Below are 23350 nucleotides of genomic sequence, written 5' to 3'. Positions count from 1 at the left end.
GAACCATTCGAAGAAACGCTTCTAAAAAAAGAAGACAAAGACAACCAAACGTTAAAGGAGCAGATAAGGCAACTCTAGATTCAACTCGAAAGAGTCCAAATGCAAAAACAATTCTGGCATACGATACTCCAAGGCAACCCTTAAGTGCTAGTTGTCTTGAGAGGACTACAAGCAAGCTTTGGGTACCTTATGGGGATCCACATGATTGATCTGATAAAGTTATGTGACTATTTGGAAGAGTGCATCCACTACCATCGGGGCTGTAACAAACTTTTCCTGGATAATCTGATAGTTTGTTACAGATCATACGTGAGAGCATCATGAGCTAGGGCCTCTTAACTTCATGCCAATCCTCATCAGATAAATATGGTCCCCAAAAGGTTGCTCCATCTATTAAGGTTGGTGTGATGAGGGTGTCAAAAAGTCAATCCTTCATCCTCGGCTTCTAGAAATATGGGCCTCGAAGCATTGCTGCTCAAATAAACTCAAGTCTACATATCCCCATGCCACTTTGGCATGTGCCTTGCAAAGTGCCAAATAACCTATAATGAAACTCTTACTTAGACAAAGATGTAAAATACATCAAGTTCTAAGTCAAAGAGGAACCCATATAAGAAACATAAAAATAGCCAAGCTCTAAGTAGTGACTCTGTGTCGACTGAGTAAGCTCTAGTAGGAAGAGTCCAAGGAACCCCTGATATGGGTGCTCCATGATCTGGGATAATGGTCCAAAGACCTCTATGAATAGACAATGAAATATCCCTTTGATCTCATAGCTCTCTAGCCTCAGAGGAGACTAGGCACTGGCAACCATAGTGCTCCTCTAATTCAAACCACGTCCTAATAGAGTATATGTCGTGTCCTCTCTGGGTATCTGCTCATCAACTATGCGAGTCTCTATCCTCAATCTATGGGATGATATCCTAAGTTGGCCACCTAATGGCTATCCTCATAGCATGTGACATGAAGGCATCAAGATAACTTGGTCTTTATATGAAATCATCTACTATGAATCTCAGGAAATGATCTATGTAGGATTTGCATCTTGGTAGGCAATGGGCCTATCGTCGGTGTGATCCATGTGTTACGTGTGTAAAGCCCTAGTAGATCATATTAGATCACCAGGTTCTTGTCTCATGTGTAAACCTAGTGTATGGAGAATTTGGATCAAGGTGGAAAGGTACGTAATGTACGGCACGCTATCGGTGCGTACAGAACGTACTTCTGTGTACGGAACAAATTTTAAGGTACGTAAACAATACGTACCATTTGTAAACAGTCCTAGAAACCTAAATATTTTGTAGACATAGCAACCAAAATACTTAAAATAAAGACTGAACCTCATTACTTAAAGTTTAACTCAGTTACCAAGCCCATTACATAATACTTCATGTCAACAGTCATAGTGATATAAGCAAGAACCATGAAAGTCATAAATGATAAAAGAGAGTACAAATATCATGTCTACAGCATGTCCTGGTCCACAAGTGCAAAAAGCAAAACAATGAAACACTTCAGTTGTCTAGACTCTAAACGCAAGAGTCTCAAATCTCATCATCAGATAAAGATGTTGAGTCTTCTGAAGAGAGCATGCCTCCATTATTGATACCATTGCCCTCTTCATCGAACTCTAGCTCAGCAACAATAAGCTCCAGTGCATCCTCATCATGGTGTGCCTCAGGAATCTGAGTGTGAATGAGTTCGACAGCCTCATTTGCACACCTGTGCTGGGTGCGACGAACTGGAAGCTTTCCCCTGCGAATGCTCTCTCGTCTCGCAGAGCCTGGATCTGGAGCCGCCTGGCATAGAGGAATGCTGAGAGATCGTGCACGTGAGCGGGTCACACAACGATCCACACTCTCAAGCTCTCTATGTAAAGCTCTCAAAATCTCATCTTGCTCATCTCTAATCTGCCGATCCACAAGCTCCGGGGCTGGGTTCATCTACCAATTTGAGTAGTGTTGGATCAACCTGTTTAAACATGCCACAAATTGCATATTGGATATTCATTGAACTAGAAAAAAATTTCTACTTCTAAGTTCTTCTTGAGTCCAAATTCCAATTTATACCTGCTTCGGTGACCCCAAAGCATGGTAGCTTCGCAAGAGCCTCATGTTAGCTATGCAGTACACCAACTTCTCTAATTGAGAAGTACTACGGTGATTCCGAATCTTGGTGTGTATAAGAGAGTATGAGCTCCAGTTTTGCTCACATGCTCCAGCTGATTAATCCTGTGCAAAAATGAGTGCAATGCGAGCAAATTTGTAAATCTTTTAATGCTAAAACATCAAGCTTCACTTCCGAAGACTATACTTTAGAGATTAATACAAGTTACCTGAGATAGAACAGGAAGAGCAAAGCATGAAAGGATTAGAAGACCAACCCTTCTATAAGAGTGCCACCATGTCAAAGGGAATTTCATGGCTTCCTTCCTCAATGACACAGGTCTCGCAAATGAAGCACCAATACCACTCATGTACGTGGTGAACTCTCCATCGATCTGAAGTTGCTCCTCCTCTGAGAACATCCTTCCAACATACTCTGACTGCTTCATGCTCAAAGCAGTATTATTCCATAGCTCTGGCGACCTGTAGAGAGGATGGAGCATGGCAGCCACATCGCATGGATCGGACGGCTCATGAATGTCCACCGTTTGTCTACAATGTCCAAGATCTCACCTCGGCTGAAAATGAGAGATTGAAAATACATGTCTTAGGTTATAGTGTACACATGTCAGTCCTGACATGTCATGAGAATCGAGAATCGAGAAGTCATAAAAATCAAAGAAAGAGGAAGAAATTAGAACTATTGCTTACCGTTGAGCAGTCATCATGGAGCACTGAGCAACATGGTCTTTCATTTGCATAAACAAATGAAAGACCAGCCCCAAAGTTGAGCCCTCCATGTCTGTAAGTCGGAGAAGGACATACATGGGCTTAAGTGCAACTGAAAGGCTATGAACTTGCTGCCAAAAATCATCATCCAGGATCCACCTCTGCAAGTATTTTGTACGCTCATCCTCTGAACGATGCATCTGTCACCACCTTGGATCCACAACTGTCGATGATAGTGAATCTCTTATCTTGTAGAGCCTATCCAAGACCAAGAATATGTAGGCAAACCTGGTCTTGGAGGGTCTCACCATATCCAAAGGGCTATGGCTCCGAAAGATGGCAAGAGCCTGATGCTTCTTGCAGAAGAAGGTGGTGATCTTTACAGCATCTGCAAGAATGGGCTGCACCCAAACAAGCTTCCCAATGTCTTCCATAAGTAAATCAAGACAATGGGCAGCACATGGAGTCCACATTATATGTGGAAACTCTGCCTCGACCATTTGACCCATTGCCTTGCAGTTTGAGGCGTTGTCGGTCACCACCTGCACAACATTGTCCTCCCCAACCTCAAGGATAGCCTGTCGAATGCGGCCATAAATGAACTCCCCTGTGATCCTGTCTCCTACTCTCCCTGCATCCACGACACGCAAGAAATAGGTGCCCAAGCAAGATGACACAAGGATATTGATTATGTGCCTCTTGTGAATGTCTGCCCACCCATCTGAAATAATAGTGCATCCAAACTCCTGCCAACCTACTTTCACAGGAGTGAACGCCTTGTCTATCAAGGCCTTCTGTTCATCCAACATGGATGTACACATCTTCGTATGTCCACGTCTTAGTAGGCCCTACCTATGCAATTGCTTTCACCATTCTTTTCCACTGGTCTGTCCTTAACACATTGAAGGATATATTACACTCAATAAGAGTACGACAAATCTCCATTTCTGCCACCCTTTGCCACTCCTTTACCCAAGCTTGTGATGAGATACAAGAACGCAGAGTGGATTGCTTTGATGCCTCCCCTGTACCTCTCGCATCTTGTGGCAGGAGGTCATCATCGGCAATACGTGCCCTCTTCCTACCTGTGGTGGATTGGGCTGAAGCCAAAAGACTTTCACCCTCATCTAGTGTACCTCAACCTGTAACATCTCCAATAAAAGCATCATGGAGAGCATCTTGCGTACTTTCACCACCTCTAACACTGCTTGCACCACCCATTGCAGGACAATACTCCGCAATCAATTGGTCCCTCAAAGCTTGTGGTATTTTATCACATGGACCGCATTGATTGGTGCACCCGATACCTGTCATGTGCTTGATGACACAAGTTATGGTGCTAGTGTACTGCCACACACGCCACATTTTTTTTAATGATTGCATACATATCCATATAGTACGGTACGGTACCGTACTATACGGATCCGTACGTACGTACGGCAGCAACCTTGATTTGGATCACACTGAAATGAAGGGAGCCAATCCATATGTTTGAAACCAAGTGAAAACTTTGCCATACCAAGATGAATGCTGTATTTTGGCCACTATTTACTATTGTGAGGAATGTAGTGCAAGTCGAGGGAGTCGAAGTGGGTCCGTGTCCCTCACCCTGTGTATATATGTGACTGTTTGAAATAGAGCCTCCATCAACATTGGAGTCGTACAGCAAAGACTCTCCCTAGATGATATGGGAGCAGGAAACAGATGGCTTGCATATCATCCATGATAGCATCATGCCGTATGTGTTGCCAATCTATTGGGGAGCTAAATCTACTGACACAGAAGGGAGTTTCATAAATAAGTGCTGGGGTGACTGGGTGTCAAAAAGCCAACCCTTCATTCTCGGCTCATCAAAATGTGACTTAAAATATTTCCTCTCCAATAAGTCTAGAGATGCATATCATGTAGTGAGTCTATCCTATGGACTAGTGAAGGTAGCTCTTAGATAGATATATGAGTGCACCACCACAACCCTTCTACCCATGTAAGTGATCTCTGTATAGTCTACAACTAGGTATACGAGGTGTGGAATTCATAACCTTGGTTTTCTAAGGCTGACTGAGAGCCCCCTCTATGTGCAAAAATTTTGTAAAGTATCTGTGTGCTTCTTTAGCTCCTCAGAAGAATCTATTGTATCGAGACGAGCTCTTGCCAAAGATAGTGGAGGTATGGTGCTACTTGATAGTGATGGCCATGAGGTCTCTTCTTCCTCTATTTTGGAAGACACTCATACCAACAATGAAGCAAAGTACTATGCTTTGAGTCATTCATTAAGGAAGTGCAAGGACATTGAGATCACAGAGCTCACTTGTGGGAAGAAGAAGCTTCTCAAGAAGGCTTCACAGTTGCTTTCTTGATAATGTGCTTTACTATGTGGGTCTTGATCAAGTGTGGGGATGAGTTCTAGATGCTCAAGAAGCTCTTTGATATTTGGAAGCATGTCATGGAGATGCATGTGGATGATACTTTACCCATGATATAATGGTCACAATCATTTTTTCTTCGGGATACATTTGGCCTACCATGTATAAGGATGTTCACGAATGGTGGTGTACTTGTTGCAAGGAATGTTAAATCTTTAAACGTCGACAATTTGTGAGTGGACCTTTGCATTTGAGAAGTGGGGGGTTGATTTTATGGGGTCACTTCCCCGGTCTTCTACCAATAAGATATACATACTTGTGGCTACCAATTACATGACACGATGGGTCGAGCCTAAGGTGACCCATGATACTACTATCAAGGCGATGGTAAAGTTTCTTGTGGAGCATGTGTGGTCTCGTTTTGGTATATCTTTGGAGATTCTTACCGAGACAATGGACTAGGTTTAGAGGTGATATTTTGGGGGAGTTAATGATGACAAAAATTTATTTCAAACATCGACGCTCTCTTACTATCCACAATGCAATGGGTTAGTTGAGAAGACTAATGGGATCTTGTGTGGAATTATTTCCAAGATCGTCAAGGACAAGCCTCATCTTTGGGATGAGGCTCTTCTTCATGCTTTATCTCTTACTTCATAGCACATAAGGTGACCTCGTGTTTTACTCTTGTCGAACTTGTCTATGGTATGGATCATATTCTTCCTATTGAGATCAAGGTTCCTAGCTTGCAAATAGCTCTTGCTCATGGATGGGAGATCAAGAGGCATTTACACAAAGACTTCATCAACTACCATGTGTTAGAGGATGATCGAGACCATGCATTGGAATGATTTGAAAAGCAACCCACACATTCAAAGAGCTTGTTTGATGACAAATTCGAGAAAAATGGGGCCATTGATCAAGGTGACATTGTTTTGAGGTATGACAACCGTTTGGATAACCACAAGGATAAGAAGTTTCTTATTCGTTGGGAAGGATCGTTTATGGTACACAAGAAGTTTTCCAATGGTTCTTATCTTCTCAAAGATTTGGATGGTAGTCTTCATTCAAGCCATGTCAATGCATATCCTTTGAAGATCTATCATCATCAACACGAAGGCATTGTGAAAGACACTTTTGCAAATCGAGGTGTGCAAGATTTTAGGGAGGCAAAATGTGATGGAATTTTTTTGCTCCAGTTTTTATGCACATTCAGTTGGTAACGTGTGTGAGCGCACCCATATTCATCTACATTGGCTTTTCTCTTTTTCGTTTGGAATCGTCATGTTGAATATACTGAAACTCAGCTACCTTTTGCTCTTCTCTCCATCTCTCTTGCTTGCATTTTTCATCAGGTTGTTCTAGGATGGTGTTTAGGGGGGCTGAAAGAAGACTCCGAGAGTTTCCACATGTGACATTGGTTTGTGGTGTTCCACAAGACCCAAGGGGAATGGCAATCATGTGAGTCAGGTGCCACTTGGGGTGCACACCAGGAAAGGCTTTCAACAGGCAGACTCAATACTCATGAAAAGAAGACCAGAGAAAGGTTTTAGGGATAGGGCATGAAGGGGTAGGGGACAAGATGGAACAGATGCATGGATCTTCATCAAATTTGGAGACCTGGTAAGGTTTTCAATGAAAAGGTTGCTAGGAAGGGAAGGATGACAGGTTTGGGACTCCAGGAAGAGACAAAGGGATGATGACAGTCATCCAAGAACAGAAGTTGGAATCCTATCATCATGTTTAGTAGAGGGGGATGTCATGTGCATGCACATGTACATGTTAGTCATAGGGTTTATCCTTGAAGGGAAACACATAAAGATTAGACTAGAACTAGATATGGAAGCTATGCTGCGTTACTGGCATGAAAAGGTGTGGTGGAAGGATCAAGAAGGCTGTTGGCCAACATTGAAGGGCTTTGTTCCTGTTGGGTTGCAAGATAGATTTATTGGTCCAAGGACTCGGAGATATGGTTCGGTGATGCCAGATGGGACACATTTTGGTTTGCAGGTTTTGGCCCCTTGGGTGGGCAGGGAGGAGTATGTATGGTCATTGCGGATGTATGGCAGCAGGCCATTGTGGATCGCGGGGTCATTGTGCTGCCTGGTAGAGCGCAGTATGTTATTCTGAGGATGCACGATGAGCACTTTGGTGTGCTCAATGTCTATGCGCCCAATCATGCTAGAGCTAGAGCAGAGTTCTGGACCCTTGTTACAGATGCATTGCCCAAGGCCGCACATTGGTGTGTCGGGGGAGACTTCAACATGCTTGAGGACCCGGCCAATAGGGTGGGAGGTAGTCATGTTATAGTGCACGACACGGAGCTTGCAGCTTGGGAGCGATTTTGTATGACACTGCGGATCATGGCAGCATGAGGCTTTCTCCCATTCTCAGGACAGTCTTAGTTTTTTGTAGTCGGATCACCGGCAGGGAGGGACTAATCTATCACGGATTGATCGCTTTTATGTGGGCGACAAGCTCGGGGAGCGTGTTGGCATTCTCGCTGGCACCTCTTTTTCAGACCATGCACCAGTTATTTTGACACTAGAGGAGAGGACACGGGGGACCAGCTTGCAGTTGAGGATCCCAGAGAGGATACTTACAGACCCTAGTCTTTTTAAGGACACTAAGAGGATATGGCATGATAGCCAGAGCTTTGACATGGATGCAGCAGGCCAGTGTGCCCAAGGACTCATCGAGCTCAGCTCCTTTTTACACGCTACAGCCTTGACACAGTTGGGAGAGACACGAGAGCGGGAGCGTTGCTTGAGACGTAGCCTTACTTTGCTCCAGCGTCTTCAGGAGCAGCTGCCTACATGTGAGTGGGTGGCGTCCCAACTGAGCCAGGCACGCCAGGAGGTTAGAGAGATAGAGGAGCAGAGACACGAGTTCTACTATCATCGCCAGGCCTCTCAGTGGATGCAGCTTGGTGATAGAGTGACTGGGGAGTTTTTTGAGATCACCGGACCCCGCCATGCTCGAGCAAGAGTATGCCAGCTGAGGAGGCAGGACGGATCGTTAGCCACTAAGCCTGGGGAGATTAGAGCTATTGCCACACTGAGTTCTATAGAGACCTGCTTTCAGCGGAGCCAGCCCACGGAGACACATGATGCTTGCAGACAGACTGTGTGGGCCCATGTGCAGAGGAGGGTCACAGATCGTATGCGCAGAGTTTTGGGTGAGCCCCTTTCAGAGGATGAGCTTGTTGAGGCTTTGAGGGTCCTTCCGCATCATAGTTTCCCTGGGGAGGACGGATTGATGCCTGCCTTTTTTATGCGCTATTGGGACCTTTTGGGGCCAGGCCTCTGCAGGGGCTTTCAATATGTTTTGGACACTGGGGTGATGCCACATAGTTTTTTAGAGGGCTTGATCTTTCTTATCCCCAAGGGGGAGGGAGTGTCAGATGATATTCGATTATTTACGATCCTCAATACTATCTACAAGGTCCTAGCAAAGGCCTTGAGTTTGAGGATCCAGCCCTTCCTTAGGGATTTGATTCATGAAACTAAGACAGGATTCGTCAAGGAGCGCAGTATCCTTGACAACATCTTTACCTTCTTGGAGGCGACGGCCCGAGCTAGATTTCTCGGTTGAGGACTTGGTCGTTATGCTTCTCGATTTTGAGAAGGCATACGATAGAGTCGATTGGGGTTTTCTAGAGGGCACTATGCTTCGCCTGGGGTTTGAGCCAGACTGGATTCGAGGAGTGGCGGCTCTATATTCCACAGCTCGTAGCCAGGTGTTGATGGCAGGAGCTCGTAGCCAAGTGTTGATGGCAAGAGGATGGGGGCCGAGTTTTGAGTTGAACAGATCAATCCGTCAGGGATGCCCTCTCGCCCTGTTCCTTTTTCTTTTCTTTGCAGAGGCTATGAGCATGTATCTGACAGCAGAGGAGGTTGGTTTGAGAGGACTCTAGCTTCCAGTCCGGGGAGAGGACTTGCTCGATTCTGAGTTACTGATGACACGGGATTGATTCTGCATGGCCAAGAGGACTTTGCAGAGGCTATGAGCATGTATCTGACAGCAGAGGAGGTTGGTTTGAGAGGACTCTAGCTTCCAGTCCGGGGAGAGGACTTGCTCGATTCTGAGTTACTGATGGCAGGAGGACTTTGCAGAGGCTATGAGCATGTATCTGACACAGCAGAGGAGGTTGGTTTGAGAGGACTCTAGCTTCCAGTCCGGGGAGAGGACTTGCTCGATTCTGAGTTACTGATGACACGGGATTGATTCTGCATGGCCAGGAGGCCAATCTACAGAGGGCAGAGCAGTCGCTACAGGTTTTGGTGTGGCTTCGGGAGCATTGATCAATTGGCGCAAAAGATAGTGGCTTTTTGGATCAGTAGCACTCTCGCTCTGCATGGAGCCCAGACCCGGGATTTAGATGGATTCCTCCTGGCACAACAGTGTGGTATCTGGGATGCCAGATTGGACTTGATTTGTCACCTGAGCAGCAGATTGCCCCGCTTCTTCTGAGCATTCGGAAGAAGCTTTTATATTGGAGTACAGCTCGGCTTTCCTTGGTTAGGAGGGTGGTGGTGACAAATTAGGTGCTTTTAGCGACTGTGGTATATCACGTCTTGTTGGATTTTCTTGAGCACTTGCATCAGCCAGGTACAGAGGCTGATCAGGAACTTTCTTTGGTCTGGGGGCGAGATGGTCAGCCGGCTTGGGCTAAGGTTGCTTGGGCAGTTATTACTCTTCCGCTGGCCCAGGGAGCTTGGGCATTATAGATCCAGCTGATCAGAGTAGAGCCTTGTTGGGGAAGCTTATTGTTCGGGGGCTACTTCCAAGCGATGAGCCTTGGAAGGAGCTGCTTTTTTAGCAGCGGCTGCTCTACAGGCTAGAGCTCCCCCAGCAGGGGGCACTTGGGCACCAGAGATTCGGTGGATCTTCACAGAGATGAGGAGGATAGGCCTCAGTAGAGGATGGAAGGACAGATTTGCCTTGAGTATCCTGCGAGCTTGGGAGCTGCTGAGACTGGGGCTTTCTCTCAGAGACCTCCCACTTGTGATGAGTGGGCCAGACAGCCGCTCATCTGGAGCCCCGCGGTATGCACAAAGCAGGGTCATATGCTGGGGTCTTGGCCTCGTCTAGCCTGGGGACCATTGGCGGCAGGCACAGCACGCAGTTTTGGAGATTCGCAGGCCTTTTGCAGTCTCCCGGAGGAGATCCAGGTGGAGAGGTTGTCACTTCAGAGGGGGGCTGATTATGAGGGATGACATTCAGGAGGCACTCACTGAGGAGTGCTTCACGCCTTTCAAGCCAGCGGCCCCACGGGAGGGGAACCTTTACACAATTGGAGATCCTGATTGCTATCAGAGCTTGCACTATGAGGATGGTAGATGCCTCCACTATGAGATACAAGATGAGGGCAGACTTCAGAGAGTGGAGGCAGAGTCGCCTTTGGTTGCAGAGTGCATCTTTCAGAGGATATGGGTAGGGCCGCCGCTTCTCGGAAGTGGCATATTGATGCAGACCCTGCAGATGTGGACTCTGATTGGCGCATATGGACATATGCTGCACGTCCCTTGGCCCAGCTCTAGTGGGACCCTGGCGAGTATGAGTGGCATGATCCTTATGCGTCCCCCGAGGCCACAGAGATCACCTTTTTCCAGTACACTGTTCGTTTGGGGAGGCATATTTTGACTGCAAAGAGGACGGTCTTTCCAGCACTGGTGGCTTCAGGGACTCTCACAGGAGTTCTTGGAGGATTTTTGGACTAGGCTCTGGGCTAGCAGACAAGCACGTAGGATCTCAGCTTTCCAGTGGTGGCTGGTTGCCCACAGGGGCTCTATAGTTGGCACCTAGCTTGTCTACAGTGGCCTTCCATCGGCCTGTGTCCAATGCGGCCACCCATTGGAGACATAGAGACATTGCCTATGGGACTATCCATAGGCGCATTAGATTTGGCTGAGGATGCTGCACATTTTGGTCCCCCTCTCTCCAGAGGGCATGTATACGTGGGGAGCCACTGCGTGGTCGACTTCGTCAGGGCCAGCTCTCGGATACGAGACGGAGTAGGACAGCCAGGCCATTAGATTCATTGGGGGCCAGCCTCGCCTTGTTCCTTCACCGGATTTCTCGACAGCCGACTGGACACAGGAGAGGGATATACGATGGGAGCTCCTCAGCAGTCTCACCATATGGTTCACCTGGAGAGCCGATTGTTTCAGGGCCTTTGAGGGGAGACTGGAGCCACCAGCAAAGACTGTTCGGGCTATCTGGCAGGAGTTGATTCACACCCTGCGAGGACAGTATGACCGCATCCGGGGATCGAGTGATCTTGCGGTGCCAGGCCTTCCACACCACTTGGCGCAGCGGCCCTTTCTATACTCTACACGCGGGTACCCCCCGCTGGCACTACAGGCCACCTGTTTGGATTTTTTCCCCTCCTATTGTATGATATAGCCTCTCAACTATTTGTACTTTTATTTGTACTTTTCTGCACCTAGGGAGAGTCTCCCTAGCTGCCTTGATTGGATCTCTGCTCTACCTTCTTATGAGCAGGAGAGGAGTTTTGTAGCCCAGTGGGTTTTTATAACTATTGAAAGGATCTTTTCTCAGAAAAAAAAGACCTCTTTGTAGTACACACAGTGTCTGCACAACCAATCGCCTTTCCTATAGTTTCCAAAAATAGAGTTCTGCAAAGAGTCGAAACTTACCTACCATGTTCGTGAGAACAGCTACTACGAATTGAAAAACCCACATCCAGATGCACTTGAAATGCATTTTCAGCCCGAAAAATGTTGTCTAACGAACAATATAATTGCCATATAGCTTTTCTCCCACGAAGAACGCTCCACAATTGGAGTTCGTTTGCTGGTGCCTCCCAAAGAGCTCCCCACAAAGGTGTAGTAGCCAACACAAAGAGGGAAGAGTAGATGAAGCTCTTACCCTCGTGCCACTTCTTGGGATTCTCTTGCTTGCCACTCAGCCCTTAGCATGAACTAGGCTTTGATACCATGAAAAGATGTAGGGGAGAAGAGAGCTTGAGCTCTTGTAAGCACATACACACTCACACAAACCCTAGACGAGAACACACAAGGTGAGAGGTAGAAAATTCTTCTTCACACAACAAAAGAGGTCTACAAAGAAGATAAACTGACTAACACACATAATAGAGTATCTACAAGCAGTCCATAATGTGAACATGCTAAGTGGAGTGGGTAGGTATGGACCAGTCTGTGTAGTCCAGGTGTAGTCCAGCTGTAGAATCTCTAGCAAAGATATGTCGGTGCTAGCTATCAATCCCACTAGTGATGTAAATGTCGAACGATCATTGAGGCACCTCGTGCGTGTCAACTCGTGTTGAGCTTGACATCTCAACATATAGAATGTTCTAAAATTCAGCTCTCTCTCTCTCTTCTCCATCTCTTTTACTTGTGTTTTGCATTAGGGTGTTCCATGATGGTGTTTAGGGTTGAAAGAAGACTGCATGTCACACCATGTGAAGAGAAGGGCTTTTGTAAGAAAATAAACCAACACTCTTCCTCTCTTATGATAACTACTTAGAGCTTCAAAATTGGCAAAGGTTTGCTCACTAATTTCCTGACGGCACGAGTATCCACATCAACCACCCATGTTGACACTGTTGCATTGACATTAATTCATACCTACCGTATATAGGGAAAATACTCACTTCACAATTCACATCACGAGACGACGAAGAAGTCTTGAGTGAGCAGGCTTACTCCATTGTATGTACCAGGCACCAAAAAGATCTCCACCAAAAGAGGAGTCTTGAGTGAGCACGCTTACTCCATCTTATTTACCAAAAGATCTCCACCAAACGAGGAGTCTTTAGTGAGAATGCTTACTCCATCTTACGTGCCAAGCACCCCCAACCCAGAGCAACAAAAAGATCTTCACCATAAAAAGATAGATCATGTGACATGAGTGTTTGGAAGTAATTACAAGAAGAGGTAGAGAATCGTACAGTTAGGTTTGCAATACTAACTTAGGTCTCACGCTAGACTCGTTTAAGTGGATAGGAACAAGCATCAAATAATTAACGATCATGTATTTTTAGAGGTCTTTTTAAGGTTTCAAGACATTTTTAAAAGTGAATCAAATCTACCTTTTTTAGTGACTTGGACGCTTGGATTGCATGCATGCTTTAGAGGGTAAGGAGGAGGACGCTCTCTCTTGTATACTAGTCAATGCGAATCTCTCTCTGTCTCTCTCTTGTATGGGAAGGAGGAGGACGCTCTCTCTCTATCTTGTTCTCTTAATAGAGGAGGACTCTCTCTCTCTCTCTTCTCCTATAGCAGTCATGTAGGAAGGGATTTGAGCAGGATGAGGAGCAAGGAAGGGATTCGAGCAAGAGAAGGAGCAAGGAAGGGATTCGAGTTGTGATGAGGGCTTGAAGGGTGTTGGATATAGCTATGGGGAGAGGGGTGCAGTGGTGGCAGAAGGACGATAGCCAGTTAACATGGATTGAGGGTACGTAGTCCACACAGTGAGGGAGGGTGCGAACCTTAGGTGCAATGGTAGCTTTGGTCTCTTAATTAATGCTCGCCAAAGGCGTGCAATAATTAATACATGAATAAAAACCGCCATGAATAATATGGTACCAGAATGTTTTTTGCATTTCCATTAAATATTATTATGTGAGATTTTTAAGAATAAGAGTGTTTTCTAAGGTTTCATTTTAGTATGTAATGATTAAGGCTTCAAAAAGTCGATGAAATGATGACCCCCCATATCCTCTCTATTTAAGGCAATAAAATGATGACCCCCATATCTTTTCTATTTGCATACATTCAATCCTATCTATTTAAGGCACAAAAATGATGACTCCCCATATCGTTTCTATTTGCATGCATTCACCCATATCCTCTCTATTTAAGGTCCACAATTCTCTATAAAAAGCTTCGAAGGGCTCATTCAACGAGTGAGGCAGGGAGAGAGAGGAGGAGGAGAGGGAGGGGGGTGGGGGTGGGGGTGGGGAAACTCATCTTCTAAGGTTGTATTAATTAAATGCCACCTCAGTGGCATTTAATACATATCAAAAAAATTGTAGGAATATATATATATACTAGTATTGGACCCATGCGTTCCTGCGTGGGCAACCAAGGTTCTTGAAAAGAAGTGGTTCCCTCTCTATAGCCATCTCTCTCTCTCTCTCTCTCAAAATAAAAAATAAAAAATAAAAAAAATCCAAATGCTTTAAAAAAAGTATAGAAACCCTGCTTAACGAAGATCCCAAATGCTTGCAATACTTTGCAACTTTCGTGTCCACTCAGTATTCCATATGGGGTTGTTGAGAGACCTAAAAAATCTGGCGAGGTAGACTAGTAGTGTACACTTGATCGGTAGGATGAGAGAATCTTGCTACATCACTTGGAGATCCCTGGTATAGGTACCCTGGTATAGGTAGGCTAGACAGTTAGATTCTCAAGTTATGTACGAGGGAGAAGATTTGGACATGGCCATTTTGATCTAGAGAGGAGTCCCTAAACCTATCACCCTAGATGCACTGCTGGCCTTGCACTGACATGCTTTTCATGTAGGAAAGCATGTTTGGCCTACTTACCAAGTTGGCATCCTTCACATACCTTATGCATACCGTCAACCTTAATCTTTGGCAAACCTGCAATAATATTTTGGGCTTGCATAGACTTCAGTGCTATACATTCATATGACTAATGCGCTTGTGCCATATGTTAATATCTACAATGACACTTGTTCCATGCGCAAACATGGCTGCCTGTATCTCAGGCATGTTCACATCCAAGGTAAATATCCCACCATTTTTGTTACCCTTTGCAACCAAGCAACACTTATTTTTGAAGTCTTCCATAAAACATCCTTGAGGATTAAATCTCACTTGCAGACCTTGTTCAACCATCTGTCCAATAGAAACCAGGTTCTTTGTAATATTTAGAACATAAAGTACATCAGCAAAGTACTATACTGTTGTGCAGGTGGTGACCGACAACACCTCTAACTGCAAGGCAATGGGTCAAATGGCCGAGGCAGAGTTTCCACATATAGTGTGGACTCCATGTGCTACCCACTGTCTTGATTTACTTATGGAAGACATTGGGAAGCTTGTTTGGGTGCACACCATTGTTGCAGATGCTGTAAAGATCACCACCTTCTTCCGCAAGAAGCATCAGGCTCTTGCCATCTTTCGGAGCCATAGCCCTTTGGATATGGTGAGACCCTCCAAGACTAGGTTTGCCTACATATTCTTGGTCTTGGATAGGCTCTACAAGATAAGAGATTCACTATCATCAACAGTTGTGGATCCAAGGTGGCGAGGACAGATGCATCATTTAGAGGATGAGCGTACAAAATACTTGCAGCAGCAGATCCTGGATGATGATTTTTGGCAGCAAGTTCATAGCCTTTCAGTTGCACTTAAGCCCATGTATGTCCTTCTCCGACTTACAGACATGGAGGGCTCAACTTTGGGGCTGTTCTTTCATTTGTTTATGCAAATGAAAGACCATGTTGCTCAGTGCTTCATGATGACTACTCAACGGTAAGCAATAGTTCTAATTTCTTCCTCTTTCTTTGATTTTTATGATTTCTCGATTCTCGATTCTCATGACATGTGTAACCTACTACATGTATTTTCAATCTTTCATTTTCAGTCGAGGTGAGATCTTGGACATTGTAGACAAACGGTGGACATTCATGAGCCGTCCCATCCATGCAATGGCTGCCATGCTCCATCCTCTCTACAGGTCGCCAGAGCTATGGAATAATACTGCTTTGAGCATGAAGCAGTCAGAGTATGTTGGAAGGATGTTCTCAGAGGAGGAGCAACTTCAGATCGATAGAGAGTTCACCACGTACATGAATGGTATTGGTGCTTCATTTGTGAGACCTGTGTCATTGAGGAAGGAAGCCATGAAATTTCCTTTGACATGGTGGCACTCTTATGGAAGGGTTGGTCTTCCAAACCTTTCACGCTTTGCTCTTCGTGTTCTCTCTCAGCAGGTAACTTGTAATCAATCTCTCAGCAGGTAACTTATAATTAATCTCTAAAGTATAGTCTTCGGAAGTGAAGCTTGATGTTTTAGCATTAAAAGATTTACAAATTTGCTCGCATTGCACTCATTTTTGCACAGGATTGCTCAGCTGGAGCATGTGAGTGGAACTAGAGCTCATACTGTCTTATACACACCAAGATTCGGAATCGCCTTAGTACTTCTCAATTAGAGAAGTTGGTGTACTACAGAGCTAACATGAGGCTCGTGCGAAGCTACCATGCTTTGGGGTCACTGAAGCAAGTATAAATTGGACTCAAGAAGAACTTAGTAGAAAATTATTTCTAGTTCAATGAATATCCAATATGCAATTTGTGGCATGTTTAAACAGGTTGATCCAACACTACTCAAATTGGTAGATGAACCCAGCCGCCGCCGGGAGCTTGTGGATCGGTAGATTAGAGATGAGCAAGATGAGATTTTGAGAGCTTTACATAGAGAGCTTGAGAGTGTGGATCGTTGTGTGACCCGCTCACGTGCATGATCTCTCAGCATTCCTCTATGCTAAGGCAGCTCCAGATCCAGGCTCTGCAAGACGAGAGAGCATTCGCTGGGGAAAGCTTCCAGTTCGTCGCACCCAGTAGAGGCGTGCAAATGAGGTTGTCAATTCATTCACACTCACATTCCCGAGGCACATGACGAGGATGCACTGGAGCTTGTTGTTGCTGAGCCAGAGTTCGATGAAGAGGGCAATGGTATCAATGATGGAGGCATGCTCTCTTCAGAAGACTCATCATCTTCATCTGAATAAGATTTGAGACTCTTGCGTCTAGACAACTGTAGTGTTTCATTGTTTTGCTTTTTGCACTTGTGGACCAGGACATGTGCTGTAGACATGATATTTGTACTCTCTTTCATCATCTATGACTTTCATGGTTCTTGCTTATATCACTATGACATGAGGTATTGTGTAATGGGCTTGGTAACTAATTTAAACTTTAAGTAATGAGGTTCACTCATTATTTTAAGTATTTTGGTTGCTATGTCTACAAAATATTCAGGTTTCTAGGACTGTTAACAAATGGTACGTACTGTTTATGTACCTTAAAATTTGTTTCGTACAGAAGTACGTTTTGTACGTGTACTGATAGCGTGCCGTACACTACGTACCTTTCCACCTTGATTCACATGCATCCCCATCATTAAAATTTAATTAATTAAAATTATACATGTGTGTGTGTGTGAGAGAGAGAGAGAGGGAGAGAGAGAGAGAGAGAGAGAGAGAGAGAGACAGAGACAGAGACCAAGAGTTCCTATGTGTGTGAGAGAGTGTGTGTGAAGAGAGAGGGAATGTGTGTGTGCATGAGAGAGAGAGAGAGGGAGAGAGGGAGAGAGAGAGAGAGAGAGAGAGAATTTCTGTGTGTGAGAGTTTGTGTGGGAGGAGAGAGTGTGTGTTTGCATTAGTGCAGGTGCGGATGTGTACATGGTGTGTGTGTGTGTGTGTGTGAGAGAGAGAGAGAGAGAGAGAGAGAGAGAGAGTGCATACATCCGCATCTATGTGTGTGCTTGAGAGAGAGAGAGAGAGATGGGATAGGCTAGGAAGAGAGAGAGAGAGAGAGAGAGAGAGAGAGAGGTAAAAAGAGGGAGAGGATGAAAAGAGAAAAAGAGAGAGAGAGAGTAAAAAGCAGCTTTTAATTAAAAACAATAATATATCTATCTATATATCCAAAAGTGAGCACACCCGACCACCCACCTCCACACATTAAATTTAATCAAAATTTATTAAAATTATGTGTATTATATATAGTAATATTTACATGTGTGTGTGTAGGTGACAGAGAGAGAGAGAGAGTTTGTGTATGTGTGCATTTGTGCGTACGTGTGTAAGAGAGAGAGAGAGAGACAGAGCTTCTATGTGTGGGAGAGTGAGGAGAGAGAGGGATTGTGTGCATGCGCGTGTGTGGTCTCCTAGTGTAGTGTTTATGACTAAGGAACCGTCCTTGCACAAATACTGTTGGACCATCCTTGCACCACTATTGCGGTTGCTCCTCGACATGGTAATCTCTTTGAACTTTCATTGAATGAGGATGTTGCAAATGTTGTTACAGCTCTAGGAGATCTGGATTGTAAGCTATGGCATCATCGGTTTGCTCACTCAAATTTCTCAAAGCTTCTTGATATTCATCGTCATGATCTTGTGAGAGGTATGGACCTCAAATCTCACCCGTATATGGGGATATGTGAATATTGTGCTCTAGGAAAACATCATCGTAAGCCATTTCCAATGTCTACAAATATTCATTCAAATAATCTTTTGGATCTCATTCATACTGATATTTCTGGACCCTTTCCTCCATGCTACCGTTACTTCATTACTTTTATTGATGACTATTCACCATATACAAATGTCTTTTTGCTACGACATAAATGAGAAGCATGGGACACATTTAAGAGGTACCAAATATCTGTGGAGAATCACACTGGTTGAAGAGTCAAAATTCTTCGAAGTGATAATGGTGGTGAATATATTTTCAACTTATTTCATGATCATTGCATCAACCACGGCATCCACCATGAGTATACCATTCCATATTCTCCCCAACAGAATGGAGTTGCAGAGCGAAAGAATCGTACAATTTTGAATGCAATCAGATGCATGCTTATTCATTTTGGATTATCTCGCTCTTTTTGGGCAGAAGCAGTATTGACAGCCATTTTTGTTCAAAATCATCTTCCAACTACTGCACCTTCTGGTAAGATTCCAATCACAGCTTGGTTGTTTGAGACATAGCTTCTTTGAGGTAGACATGGGTCCCCCCTTGCACAAACAAGGAGGAAAAGCTCAGTGGTACAAACTATGATCACTGGAAGCTACAGATGAAGGTCTGATTCACACATAAGGGTCTCTGGGAGATTTTTCAAGCGCACGAACGAACGCCCTACCGGCTGTAGGAAGTGGACTCAGGACCAGGAGGATGCCTTTCTCGCTGAACTTTCAGCTTGGGAGAATCAAGACTCGAAAGCTCACTTTCAGCTTGGGAGAATCAAGACTCAAAAGCTCACTTTGCACTTGTACGAGCCATCTCACCAGAGGTCTCCCCTGCCATGCAAACATTGGATTGTGTTGCTTCTGTTTGGAGAAAGCTGACAGACCTATATGCACGAGACTCTACAATGTGGTTTGTCAACCTATTAGGTCAGCTCTTTTCTTTGGAGTTTTCAGCAGGGACTTCCATGATGCAATCATTTGTGATGAAGGTTAAGGTAATTCATGACCAGTTAGTGGCAATGGGTACTGCCTTGACCTCCTCTCAGTTAGCTGCTCTCCTCCTCATCAGGCTTCCTACAGATTATGACATGGTTTCCCGAGCTTTGTGGGTTCAGATCACAACATGTTCCCTCGAGTTTGATGATCTATGTACTCTCCTCTTGGAAGAGGAATCCATCCTAGTTTCTCAGGGGAAATTGAAAGTTTCATCATCTATTGGACCTGATCAGGCACTCTCGAGACGGTGCAGAAGAAAGTTCGGAGTCGGTGTTACAAGTGTGGGAAGAAAGGCCACCTGTCAAAGGATAAAGGCAAAGCCAGGGACAAGGGCAAGTCTTCAAAGAAGTGCAAAGACAAGTCACATGACACTGACACAGACTCGTCTAGTGATAACCCCAGCTCTTCCAAGGCCTTACAGTCTGGAGAGAGCATGACTGGTATGTCTTGCTGCTCTGATCCTAAGGGCATCCCCCGCGTGCCGTCTTCCAGAAACGGCTTGTGGGCGGGTGAGGGAGCTTTCAAAAGCTCTCTTATATTAAATCTAGAGCATGGGATCCGTGTGTCAGAGCTCCAAGTATAAAGATAAGCAAGTTCACTTGATGGTCCGGATGAGTTCCAGGATCAACCAAGTTTCCTTCATGGTTCGGATGAGTTCCATAACTATTGGTCAGTAGAGACTATGGACAGGATGTGTTTCATGTTCATTTGTTCAAGGTTATTGGATGTGATGTGTTCACAGTTCTACTTTGAGCTTGGAGCCAAGCAGATTTTCTTTTGCTCTTTATAGTGGCATTATGTTCTCTGAAGACAACAAGTTGACATGTGCATTTTTCGAGGTGTACTTAGTATTGGCCATGCCGAGGTGTCCATGGTCGCACCTTCGTCATCAGTTTTCTTCTGACTTTTTTGCACACTTCAAGATGTAGAGGGGGTGTTAAAATATTGCATCCTTCTATTTATGCTATCGTGGAGCTATCGGCCTGTTTTTCTACAGCCGACTGCTTCATGCACAAGTATATAAGAGGTGCTCCCTTTATTCATTTTGTCATATCATTCCTTGCCCTATTTGCTGGCTCTTGTACTCTATAACCTCAAGCAAATAAAGCTCAGTTCTTGCTTGCAATCTTTCTCTCTCTCATGCTCATTGCTTCTGCTTGTGCACATTCTTTCAGTGTGGACAGTTGACATGGAGACATACATTCACGTGGGCACTTTGTTTTAATGATGTGGATTCCATGAATGGATGTACGTGGGCATGCTTGAGACCTAACGTGTTTCTCCACGACGTAAGAAATTCCATTTAGCAGTGTTCCCAACAAAACATTTTTCTCACCCTCAAATTTTGAAGGTTTTTGTTGAGAATTTATAAATTTTTAAAGCTAAAATATAACTAAACTACTTTAAATTGCACAACATTAGGAAGCAAATTGTCCACCCCTCCACACACACATATATATCTTCTAATATTATATTATGTGCATGTGTAAGAGACAAAATATTCATACCTATACATACATAGATAAATACATACATACACACATATATATTATGTATGTATTTATATATACATACCTATACATAGATAAATACATACATACACACATATATATTATGTATGTATTTATATATACATACCTATACATACATAGATAAATACATACACACACACACATATATATATTATGTATGTATTTATATATACATACCTATACATACATAGATAAATACATATACACACACACATATATATATTATGTATGTATTTATATATATGTGTATCTATAGGTATATAAGCATGTATATATACATAGATCTATCTATCAATATATATATCTATAAACACACACACACATACACACACATATATAATACATTAGAAAGAAATCCCCCCCACCTCCACACACACACACACATCTTCCAATATTATGTTATGTGCATGTGTAAGAGAGAGAATACACATACCTATACATACATGGATAACTACATACATACACACACACACACACACACACACACACATATATATTATATTGTATGTATATATTATAGTATGTATGTATGTATATATGTATGTATCTATAGGTATGTAAGCATGTATATATAAATAGATCTACACACACACATACTCACTTGCACGCATGGACACACATGCACACACATAGAGATATGCACACTTACACACACACACACACACAAGCTTGCACACACATACATGCATATACATGCACACAAGCACATACATACACTCATATATACAAGTACATGCATGCACACATGTATACATAGACGTAAATGCATACACATTTGCACGTGGTACATGCACACACTCACACACAGACATGCACGTGCATTTGCACACACAGACACAAACATATACACACGGACATATACACATGCTCACACATAGACACATGGATACACACAAACACAAACATACACACCACGTACAGACACTTACACCATACACACACTAGCACATACACATAATCAAGACACTTGCATGACGCATGCATGCATGAAGTCGACATTACACAATCACACACACGTGTGTATATGTGCACACAATCACACATATTTGTGTGTAAATGTGTGTGTGTGTGTGTGTGTGTGTGTGCATGTACGTGTGTGTGTGTGGGGGAGAGAGAGAGAGAGAGAGGTTCTATGCATGTGTGAGGGGGTGTGAGAAGAGAGAGTGCATGTGCATGTGTGTGCATAAGAGAGAGGTGTGTGTGTGAGAGAAAGAGAGAGAGAGAGAGAGGAGAGGGCATATTGCATGTGTATGTGTGCATGTGAAAAAAGAGAGGATGTTGTGTGTGTGTGCATGGGAGATTATGTCTCTGAGAAAGAGAGAGAGAGAGATATGCATACATGCACACATACATGACAAACATGAACGTACATGTGTACATGCACACAGAGATGTACATGCACATGCACATGAACACGTAGACACAAAGATGCACACACGGACACACACATAAGGGTTGTTGTCGTATGTACGTACGAATCCATACAGTACATTACAGCTGTATGGTACGGTACAGTACGGTACCGTACTGTACGGATCCGTATGCAGTCATTTAAAAAAAATAAAAAATACGAAGCATGTGTGGCGAGGCCCAAATTCAGGCGATTGTAGATAAGCGACCACGTTGCACTTTATTTTGGGCATTTTGTGTGTACTTGCAAAATCGAGTGTCTTGTGTGTACCTGCAAAGTTTTGTAGAGCAAATTTCAAGTCTGCGCACTCCTCTGAAGACCTCCCACGAGTCTTTTCCTCGCTCTCTCTCTTGCCCAGACTTCATCATGCCACGCAAGACTAACCCGAACTGGGGAATCCACACCAATGTCCTGAGGGTTGTTAACACCGCTTCTCAGCAAGGGTCAGGTACTCGGCTATGGGCGTGCGTGCAAGTATTATTGCGGGGAGTAGTACACTAGCACCATAACTAGCGTCATCAAGCACATGACAGGTATCGGGTGCACCAATCAATGTGGTCCATGTGATAAAATACCACAAGCTTTGATGGACCAATTGATTACGTTGGAGAATTATCCTGCAATGGGTGGTGCAAGCAGTGTTAGAGGTGGTGAAAGTACGCAAGATGCTCTCCATGATGCTTTTATTGGAGATGTTACAGGTTTAGGTACACTAGATGAGGGTGAAAGCCTTTTGGCTTTAGCCTAATCCACCACAGGCAGGAAGAGGGCATGTATTGCCGATGATGAGGACCTCCTGCTACAAGATGCGAGAGGTACAGGGGAGGCATCAAAGTAATCCACTCTGCCTTCTTGTATCTCATCACAAGCTTGGGTAAAGGAGTGGCAAAGGGTGGCAGAAATGGAGATTTGTCGTACTCTTATTGAGTGTAATATATCCTTCAATGTGTTAAGGATAGACCAATGGAAAAGAATGGTGAAAGCAATTGCACAGGTAGGGCCTAC

At 44.2% G+C, this 23350-nt stretch overlaps 1 protein-coding gene and 1 pseudogene across 1 annotated transcript in view; both read left to right on the top strand.

The window, feature by feature from the left end:
* LOC147605882 (MADS-box protein SOC1-like) overlaps nucleotides 1–23350 on the top strand; it is a 90729-nt gene that overhangs the window by 7827 nt on the left and 59552 nt on the right. The gene's annotated exons all lie outside the window — the stretch shown is intronic.
* On the top strand, nucleotides 15842–16594 carry LOC147605883 (uncharacterized; annotated as a pseudogene).

This window comes from Cibotium barometz, chromosome 58, assembly GCF_041138505.1.
Source record: "Cibotium barometz isolate CiBa-2024 chromosome 58, ASM4113850v1, whole genome shotgun sequence".
Classification (NCBI taxonomy): domain Eukaryota; kingdom Viridiplantae; phylum Streptophyta; class Polypodiopsida; order Cyatheales; family Cibotiaceae; genus Cibotium; species Cibotium barometz.
This window is presented reverse-complemented; position numbering and strand designations above follow the sequence as displayed.